This window comes from Spermophilus citellus (genome assembly GCF_964194105.1).
Source record: "Spermophilus citellus genome assembly, chromosome: 8".
NCBI classification, from domain to species: domain Eukaryota; kingdom Metazoa; phylum Chordata; class Mammalia; order Rodentia; family Sciuridae; genus Spermophilus; species Spermophilus citellus.
In genome coordinates this window covers 115,641,558-115,651,490 of record NC_138189.1, presented here as the reverse complement: position 1 = coordinate 115,651,490, position 9,933 = coordinate 115,641,558, and positions in this window count along the sequence as shown.

Genomic DNA, 9,933 nt, shown 5'->3' with positions numbered 1-9,933 from the left:
CAGAGGTTACTTTTCATCCACTCATTTACAAATATTTATTAAATGTCACTCAGATGTTAGATACCATGTATGCTAGGCAGTACAGGTTGAGTATACCTCATCCAAAATTCTTGGAACCATAAGTGTTTCAGATGTCACTTTTTTTAAACTTTGGAATATTAGCATACACAGTAAGATGGATTGAGAATGGGATCTCTATTAGTCAGCTTTATATTACTATAATTAAATACCTGAGATAATTAACTTATAAAAGTATTTATTTATTTTGGCTAATTATTTTAAAGATTTCAGTACAAGTGTATCATAGCAAAAGCATGTAGAAAAAAGAGCAAAACCATTTACCTCATGAGCCAGGAAAGAAACAGAAAGAGGAAGAGATCAGGTTTGCACAGTTCCCTTCAAGAGCAATAACCTAAGGTCCTCCAGCTAGATCCCACTTTCTAAAGATTCCACCACTTCCCAGCACCATTACTTGGGGACTGAGTTTTTAACACATGGACTGTGTTAATTGCTGTGCCAAAATTATCCAACAATAACAATTTAGTAGGGCTGGGGATGTGGCTCAAGCGGTAGCGCGCTCGCCTGGCATGCGTGCGGCCCGGGTTCGATCCTCAGCACCACATACCAACAAAGATGTTGTGTCCGCCGAGAACTAAAAAAAATAAATATTAAAAATTCTCTCTCTCTCTCTCTCTCTCTCACTCTCTCTCCTCTCTCACTCTCTCTTTAAAAAAAAAAATAACAATTTAGTAGAGGAAACATTTATTTGTGTTCATGGTTTCAGAGGTCTCATGATTGGTCAATTTCACGGTTGGTTCATGGTTGGTCAATTTCATTTCTCTAGTCCCAAGATGAGACAGCACATCATGGTGTCAGGGCATGGTGGAGGAAAGTTTCTCAGTTCATGACATCCAGGAAATAGAGTGAGGAATAAGGGGAAAATATAATCCCTAAGGGCATGCCCCTGGTCACCTACTACCTCCAGCCACATCCCAGTTGCCTACATTGGTATATTGAATGAATTATTTGTATAATTCATTCAAATTATTAATCCATTAAATAGATTAATCCACTGATTATGTTACAACTCTCATAATCTATTCACTGCACATCTGAACATTTCTGCATTGCTGCAAAAGCTTTTGGGAGGACATCTTATTTCTACACTATAACATGGATCTTCACAGAAAACGTATCCAACCAGAGCAGAACCCAATCCTAAACACAAAGTTTGTTGTTGTTTCACATGTGATATACATATGAAGACAATTGCATATAATATTTTTATTGCTACTGCTTTTGAATATGATTTGTCATATTAGGTGTGGAACTTTCTACTTGTAGTATCATGTCAGTATTAAAAGTTTCCAAAATGTGGAGCATGTGAAATGCTCAATCTGTATCATCAGAGAGATGAATATGACAGATCTGTTCTTTTGCCAAAATGGAATTTAGTGACTCAGTTGGAAGAATAATTGAAACTAAATTTAAAAAGTAAAATAACTCCTAATTTTGATATATTGTGGGAAGGAAATAAACAGCAAATAAATTACTCATTCTGAACTCTGTTTTTCAAGAAGATGCTCAAAGGGAAGAGGAATATAAACTTGGTTATATAATCTGAGAAGGAAGCAGCCACAAAGAGAATGGAAAGACAGAGGCAGGAGGCATAAAATATTCCAGAATTCAGTGACAAGTTTGAAGATTTGCAAATGCCAGCAAGACTGTGACATAATTAACAAAGGAGGAGGGAGTGGTCTGAGAAGAAGGGGAGTGTGGAGAAGACCCTGGGAGCCTGAGAATCTTGGCTGTGTGAAGAACAATGGGAAGACAAGGGCTTAGCACACACTGGAGCACATGTAATCTGATTATTGGTTCCCATAAATTGCTTCTGGCTGCAGTAGAGAAAGTGATGTTGAAGGACTGAAGGGGCATCAAAAAGCTTAATGTCAAAGATTTTGAGAACTACTTTCAACTTTTATTCAACAATTATTAAACTTATAAATGTGCCACATTCTTGATAAAGAATAAAAAGACAAAATTTCTTGCCTCCTGAAGCTTACTTTTCTTTGAAGAGATTCTCCTCCACTTTTCTCTCTTCATACCTACATACATACAGACACAGACATGTATATATAGATGTATACACACAGATTTGTGAAAATGAACGGATGAAAAGAAACTCTGAACAACTTCCATAGCTATTTATTTTTATTCTTTAAAATGCTTTTTCCTTTCTACTTTCTATGTATAATAAATTATGCATGTATTCTACATGCTGTATATTTTATTATGTATTTATGCACATATATTTTGTAAGTATACACATGTATATATTATTCACATACTATATGTAATATATAGTCCTATATAGATATTATATTACATATAACATACCATACACCAAATTATGCAGGTATATTAAAAAGTTTTTACATTTTCTGTAATTTTTGAGTGAAGATAAAAAAATTACTCAAATTTACATTTGCAATCTCAATTTTGTCATGCATTATAATATGCATTAGGCCCACACAGTATTCCCTCTTGAATTCAAAGAAACTTTTATATGTTGTGATGAAATTAATCTTATATTTTATTTAATAGATAATATTATTTTAAATACGTAGTCTTTTTTTTTAATTTTAGATGAAAATATAACTACCCAAATATAATTTATTTTAAAATGTAGTTTTTAACTCTAACATTAGTATCAAAGCAAAATAATTTTTATGTACTTATGACTCATTATTCAATTTATTTTCCTTGTGATGGGATAATATAATTATAATGCAATTAAGCTACATACCCAGAGTTAAATACACAGAGTCTAAATAAAGCTAGTGGCATAGAGTCAGAATAAACTGGTGGCACAGAGAGAAGAGCTGAATACAGTATTCTTCATGATTTTGCTGCCTTGTGTTTGCATAAAATTCTGTGATAGAATTTTTGTTCTTTAATATGAGAGGGTTAGGATACTATGGTATGTTTCAATTCATTTCATAAAAGAAAGTCAACTACTAGAGAATGCCTGATTCATTTTATAAAGAACATCATTCTAAAATTTCCCTAAGTAGACTATTTTTTCATTGTTTTTATCTTTCAAAAGCCAAATATTAAACATTCACCAAAATTTAGATACAATGACTTTCATTCACATGTACATAAAGTTTCAAAGTGGTTCTGGCAGAGGGATCTGAATGTGCTAATATCTGGTGACTTTTTAAACAATGAACAGCTTCAATACTGATTTCAAAACAATCAGTATTATTTAGTTGGACAGTCTCAGCTATCAGAGAAAAATCAAAAGAAAGTCAAGGAGAGTGGAGAATTCAAACTTAAGCCACATCTTCCACTATTTTAGGCTACCAAAGCAAATACTCTACTCTACTTCAACACATTTATTGATCATCTATCATGAAAGTTTGGCCTTGGTATTGAAAAGATGAACAAGGCAGAAGCTCCTTCCTGGCATCAGTTTGAAGAGGAAGATCTTTTAATTCAACATAAAAAACGTGTCAGATGTTGCAACACAGAAGTCAAGTAAGTGAAAAGGGACACGGATGACTAGAGACCCCCAGCTTCACTATGATACAGAAACCCAACATATCATTTTCCATCCACTTAAAGTAGCTGTCTAAGCAACTATAAAATTCTATAGCACATAGCATATGCATTAAGGAGGTTTAAGTGACCATGAAATATTCCCAGGAACACAGTCAGAGCTATCATAGTGGTGGGGTTAATAAAAAAATGCTAAAGCACAAAATGACCTTAGTTTCTATATTTTTCTTGTTTCAAAGGTGAATGGAATTAACTGTTTAAATCTTAACATGTATGATTAAGATTAATATGCCTGTTTTCAATAATGATTTAAATATTATTGATTAACAAGCTATAATATCTCAATTTTTGAGAAAACTCTCCTAGCCTTACTTTATTCTGAACACAAATCACCTTAGTGGCTAAACCTTCAGGTCGGAGCTTCAGTAGGAGCTCCAGGACCTTGTGCAATACTGAAAGGACCTCAGCAGACTGGGGGTCAGTGCCCTCAGACACAGTAGTTTCTAGGTCTCTGCACTTCTGTTGCTAGGCATTTACTGAAAGAATAATGGCAGGGCCATTGTAAGTGTGGTTTTCTTTACCCTCCCCCACTCTAAGCTCCTCTTTCTCTGCTTTTGCAAGTAAGTGAATATTTGAATTCAGTGGACAGAGAGACCCACAGAGGTTTCCACATGTCAGTATACATGGGTACCAAAAGTTAAGGTAAGAGCTATCAATAATTCTTTTAAAAACGTACGTAATACTTTGCTTAATTTTTAAAAGTAGCTTGCTATTGTTGCTTCCAATGAGATTACAGGTCTATTTTGAGTTTTAAAGAACTTTGTAAAACAAAAACAGCTTTTTATTTTTAAAAAAGCATTTATTTTCTTCTGAAATGTGTGGTACTTATAATCCAGTAAGAGTATGTGCAGAGAAAATCTGGCAGAAGTTAACAAGACATATGAAAATAGCTCGAAGAAAAGTGTTTATGTAAAAAACTGTTATGTTATTATCAGTTATGGCACTTTCATTGATAGACTGAATCGACTACTAAATTAACAAACTTTGTACTGTGAGACTTCAGTCTTTTGGATGTGGTATGCTGCTGGTTTAATATTATAGGTATTCTGATTGCTCTTGATACAGAAACACTGGGGAGCACAGACAATTGAGTTAGGCATATTCACACATGTTAATTACTTTTCTTTTGAAACCAAGTTCTGAGTCAGTCTTTCTTTCTTTCTTCATTTTCTAGTGTAGCAGAGGTTGACTTCTGTGTGTCAAAGAAATCTAAATCAAATATATGAAATCAAGATAATGGGTGAGAGGATTTAGTTTAAGCCCTTAAGTGAAAAGTCATAGATTTAAAGAATGGTTATATCACTTTTCATATACCATACCTTGGGCTTCTTGACAATATATCATAGGGTTGTTAGAGAAAATAAATAAGATTACATAGTTTATATGTCACTTAACAGAGAATATGGCATAAAACCAGTACACAGAGAGTTAAACAATTTCTATAATTATCTTAAAAAGATAAGTCAGTGTTAACCTGCCCTTCTGTTGGTATAAGAAGAGAAAATTCAAAGAAATAGTAATCTGTCCAACAAGAATTTATAGAAAGGGGACAGGAATATAGCCCAATGGTAGGGTGCTTGCCTAGCATGCGTAAGGCCCTGGGTTCAATCTCTGCCACTGGGGGGAAAAAAAAAGAATTTACAGAAAAGTTCAGTGACACAGAAGTCTTTTGGGATTTCTGGTGCTTAGAGTAAAGCCCTGAAAATTAAATTCAAGGTCAGGTGGGTCCAATACCTTGATGAGATAGGAAGAGAGAAAATTCTACAGCTGATGGATGTTCTATAAATATCAATTATGTTTAGTTGATTGATAATTTTACCCTGAAGGAAAGATGTTAATATCTGTGACTATAATAATAGATATTTCTATGTCTCCCTTTAGTTGGTCAAAAGCCCTTTTTATTTTATTATGAGACAGTTTTCTTACTAAGTTACCCAGACTGACTCTGAATTTACAATCCTCCTGCCTCAGCCTCTTGGGTTGCTAGGATTACAGACTTATGCCACCCTTGGCAGTTCTGTGGATTTTTACTTTATGCATTTTGAAACTATATGTGATGCACTTAAATACAATGTTGTTATGCCTTCTTGATGAACTGTCTTTGAAGATTTTAAAATCTCCCTCTTTGTCTTTGAAAATTGTCTTGAAGTCATTGCTTTCTAATACAAATACAGTTTTGTAAGGGTCTGGCAGAGTGTCGGAGAAAGGAGAAAGAGACCACACAAGAGACTGGCTCCATGCAATTGGCAAAAGGGGATTTATTAATTCAGCATGCTGAGCTTTCAGGTTCACTCAGGAAGATAGAGCAGCCCAGAGCCCAGAGCAGAGGTCAAGCAGAGCTTAAGTACACTTTTTGGAGAGGGCGGGGGGGGGGGGGGGGTGGGGGGGGTGGGTTGGGGAGAGGGGCTTTGCATGCATCAGAACAAATCATCATGAGGCGCGGGAAAATTGAACAACAACTCTGAGACATGATTAGTCCATTCATTGGCGGGAACAGTCTGGGCAGGGGTGATTGGTCATTCCTAAGCGGGTACACATTTAAACTGATTGGTTTTGGAGCCTAGATGCTTATGTGCCATGCTACTTGGAGCCCTTAGCTATTGAACGACCAGGGGACCAGAAGAAATATTTACTGGGCAGTTCAGGTATTTTCCTAACAGCTACAGAGATTACAGGTTCCGGGGGTAGCAGAGGAGTTGTAACAATGCCTGGATTTTTGTTTTTTCATTCAGATTCTTTTGCTGGTACATTATAGTTGTGAAGCCAGATTTAAAATTAGGTAGTCAGTGTAGTTAGGTAAATCTGGTCTAATATCATATCAAGCGAAATCTAAAATGGAGGCCATGCTGATAATGATTCTGGGAAACCAGGACAACTCATGGAATGTTAATGAAGTCCAGGAAAGGCCCTAGGCCAAAGTCCACCCCAAAGAAATGTTAATGGCATCCAGGAAACAGCCCCCAACAGATTTGGAGATAGCCCATCCCAAAGAAGTGATAATGAATTCCTTCCTGCCCAGATTACTTGTTTGGCCCACCTGTGTCCCAACCCTTCCCCCTTACATTCCATCACCAAAACTATAAAAAGGGGAGACAACCACACTTCCATGGATTCTACCTCTTGGGTCCCCTTCTTCCTCCAGGAGAAGTCTTTTCTGCTGTCCTTTAATAAACTTCTAATTTCTACTCTGACCTTGCCTCGGAGTGCTCTCTGGTGTTATTCTTCAACAAGGGGAAGCAAGGACTCATCACTGGTCAACAGCAGTAACAGTTGTACATGATGATGGGATTTGTTGTTGCATATTCATATGTGCATACAGTACAACAGTATAATTTGACCAGTATCACTCCCCAGCACTTCCTTGCTTCTTCCCACCTCCCTTCCGCACTCCCTTTCCTTTAAAGAACCCTCTTTGATTTTCATGACCCTCCTTAGTTTTCCTTTTTTCTCTCTAGCTTTTGCATATAAGAGAAAACATAGGACCATTGACCTTCAGATCTTGACTTAATTTGCTTTACATAATAGTCTCAAGTTCCACCCAAAAGTATAAAAGAAATATTGACTTTTAATTGGAATATTTATTCTCTTTATATTTAAGGTATTTACACCCTTGTGTTGGTTGTGCTCACTTCAGCCTGCACTTTTAATTACAAATCTCATCAATGATCTGATCATTGATCAGATTTGTAATTAAAAGTGATGCATACTTTTAACACAAATGTGTGATTTTTATTTAGATATTTAAATTTTTGAAAAAAGATATAATGTATTATAATTTACTATGTATAATAAATAATATTGAATTTTATGCTTACCTACATATATAACTGTTCCACTGGTCTTCATTTCTCCCTCCTGGTCTAATTTCTCCTTAGCAAGAACGATTTCTTTAGCATGTCTTATAGTGTGGGTGCTCTGGAAACAACCTCTTTCAGGTTTTGCCTATTGATGATGGTTTCTTCTTTGCTTTTGAAGGATATCTTTTACAAGATATAAAATTTTAAATAGGTAGAGTTGTTTTTTAAGCTTTGAGCACTATCAAGATGTCATTCCATTGTTTTCTCTCATCTGTTTGACTTAATGAAAAGTCTTCTACAATGTTTTATCTCTTTGTGTGGTATGACATTTTTTTTTCCAGACTACAGTCAATATTTTCTTTTTATCTTTAGTTTTTCAGAATTTTACCTGCATATACCTAACTCTTATTTTCTACAGGGTATTCCTGAACATTTTGAAGGATTGGGTTAATATGTGTCATCAATTTTGGAAAATTTCTACCTATTATCTTTTAAAAATAATCATTTGTCCTATTTCGTATTTCTTCCAATTAGAATGTTAAAACATATGAAATTGTTCTATAGATCTCAGACACTTTTTGCTTTTTCTACATATTTACTTTTTGATGTGTTTCAGTTTGGATAATTTCTTTTTAAATTTTTTTCAAGTTAATTGATTCTTTTATTTTTTTCTGATGAGCTTTTAAGCTTTTCAAATGAGTATTTTCTTAATGATGTCATATTTTTGATTCCTAACACATTTGTACTTTTTCTTTTAAGTAATTTTGTCAGATGAAATTTTCTTTCTGTGCAGACATGTAGCCCACTTTTCTACACCATTCTAGAATAGTTATTTTAAATTATCTGTATATTTTCAATTTCTGGGCTTTTTTTGGATCCTTTTCTATTGAGGATTTCTTACATGACTATAGGTCAAATTTTCTAATTTCTTCATTTGCCTCACAAAATTTGATTATATGAGAGACATTATGTGTAATGGAACAATAAAAAAGTGTAGTAAATAATATTTATCTCAGAGAAGTATATACCCTTATCCTGTCCTGCCTTAATATGGGGACTAAGTAACCCCAATTTGTAATGAGGCAGGTGTAATCTAAACCAAAATCATTAAATCTGTAATTAATTAGTTTAACTCATCATGGTTTTAAAATATTTTAAAGTCCATAACTGGGAATTTCTTTTAACTATACTTGATACCTGAGCATAGGCTAAGCTTGGGAGTTCTCTTTGTTCTTTGCAATACAGAAAAAAAGCTCTTGGTGCTGTGTGAGGCCTATAATTAAAATACAATATTATGTGCTGCTTCAACATCTAAAACCAAGGGCACTGGATGGACTAACCGCAAGTTCCTTTCCCTACTCTGCTCTTGAGGATAAAGTCTCCTAGCCAGATGATCCCCTTATCAAGAAGACCAGGCACAATTCCTGTTTATCACTGATTAGTGGGTTTCAGCTTTCTGCCAGCCCACAGAATTATTCAACCAAGCCAATGATACACTCTTTTGAAAGCAGGGATCATGCCACTCTTGCTCTTACAAAACCTGCCTCCTATAGTCCTTGACTGTTTACTTTGCTTCTGAGTGTGACCCTGTGTGGTGTGCTGTTTTCTCCTCCCCAGGCTGTGAGTGCATGTATGAACTGGTGTTGTCTCATCCATCTATTGCTGGGTGTTACATGTTCAGTCATCCTCAGAACCCTAGAGTGGGTATTTGTCCCTTGCTAATGCAGTAGAGAGGGGTGATTAAAACACTGTGAAAAGGGCTGGTGGTGTAGCTCAGTGGTAAAGCGCTTTTGAGTTCAATCCCCAGTACAAAAACCAAAACACTGTGAGGGGAGATGTCCTTCTACTTTACTCCAAAATGTGCTCAGCCAGGCCTCAGTATGTCTCAAAGTTATATATTTGAGTTCTCTTTCATGCTCTTCAACAAGTCTTTGGAGGGCTAGGCAGAGACTACAATGGAGCCTTATTATTATTTTTTTCAGGATGAAACTCAAGGCCTTTATGAATGCCAGGCAAGTATTCTACCACTGAGCTGCATCCCCTCAATATCTCCCTCCTTTATTTTTTTGTTAGGACGGGGCCTTACTAATTTGCTGAGGCTTGCCTCAAACTTGTGATCCTCTTGTCTCAATGTCTCTAGTAGCAGAGTTGCAGATTTGCACCACTGCACCTGGCTACTGGCCCTTTTCTGACCCCACCTCCCATCAGCAGGAAAACAAGGGTTGTGGCGCCCTGATGCATCTGGTGAGGCGGAAGTTTAACCCCCTTTACTGGCAGGGGTGGGGTTTTCATTTTGGTGTTTGGTGGGAGTACTTATCTTTTTTAAAGTTTTCTAGTGGATAATTTTCTAGTACATTTATTTACATTGCTTTCTGTCTTTTGAGGCTATGAGAAGTGCAAATTACTTCCTCACGCATCCATAGCTACATCTATCCATTCACTGATTCAATAAATATTTTCTGAGTGCCTATGAAACACTGTTCTGGATACTGGGAATGGCATAGTGTTCTGTCTT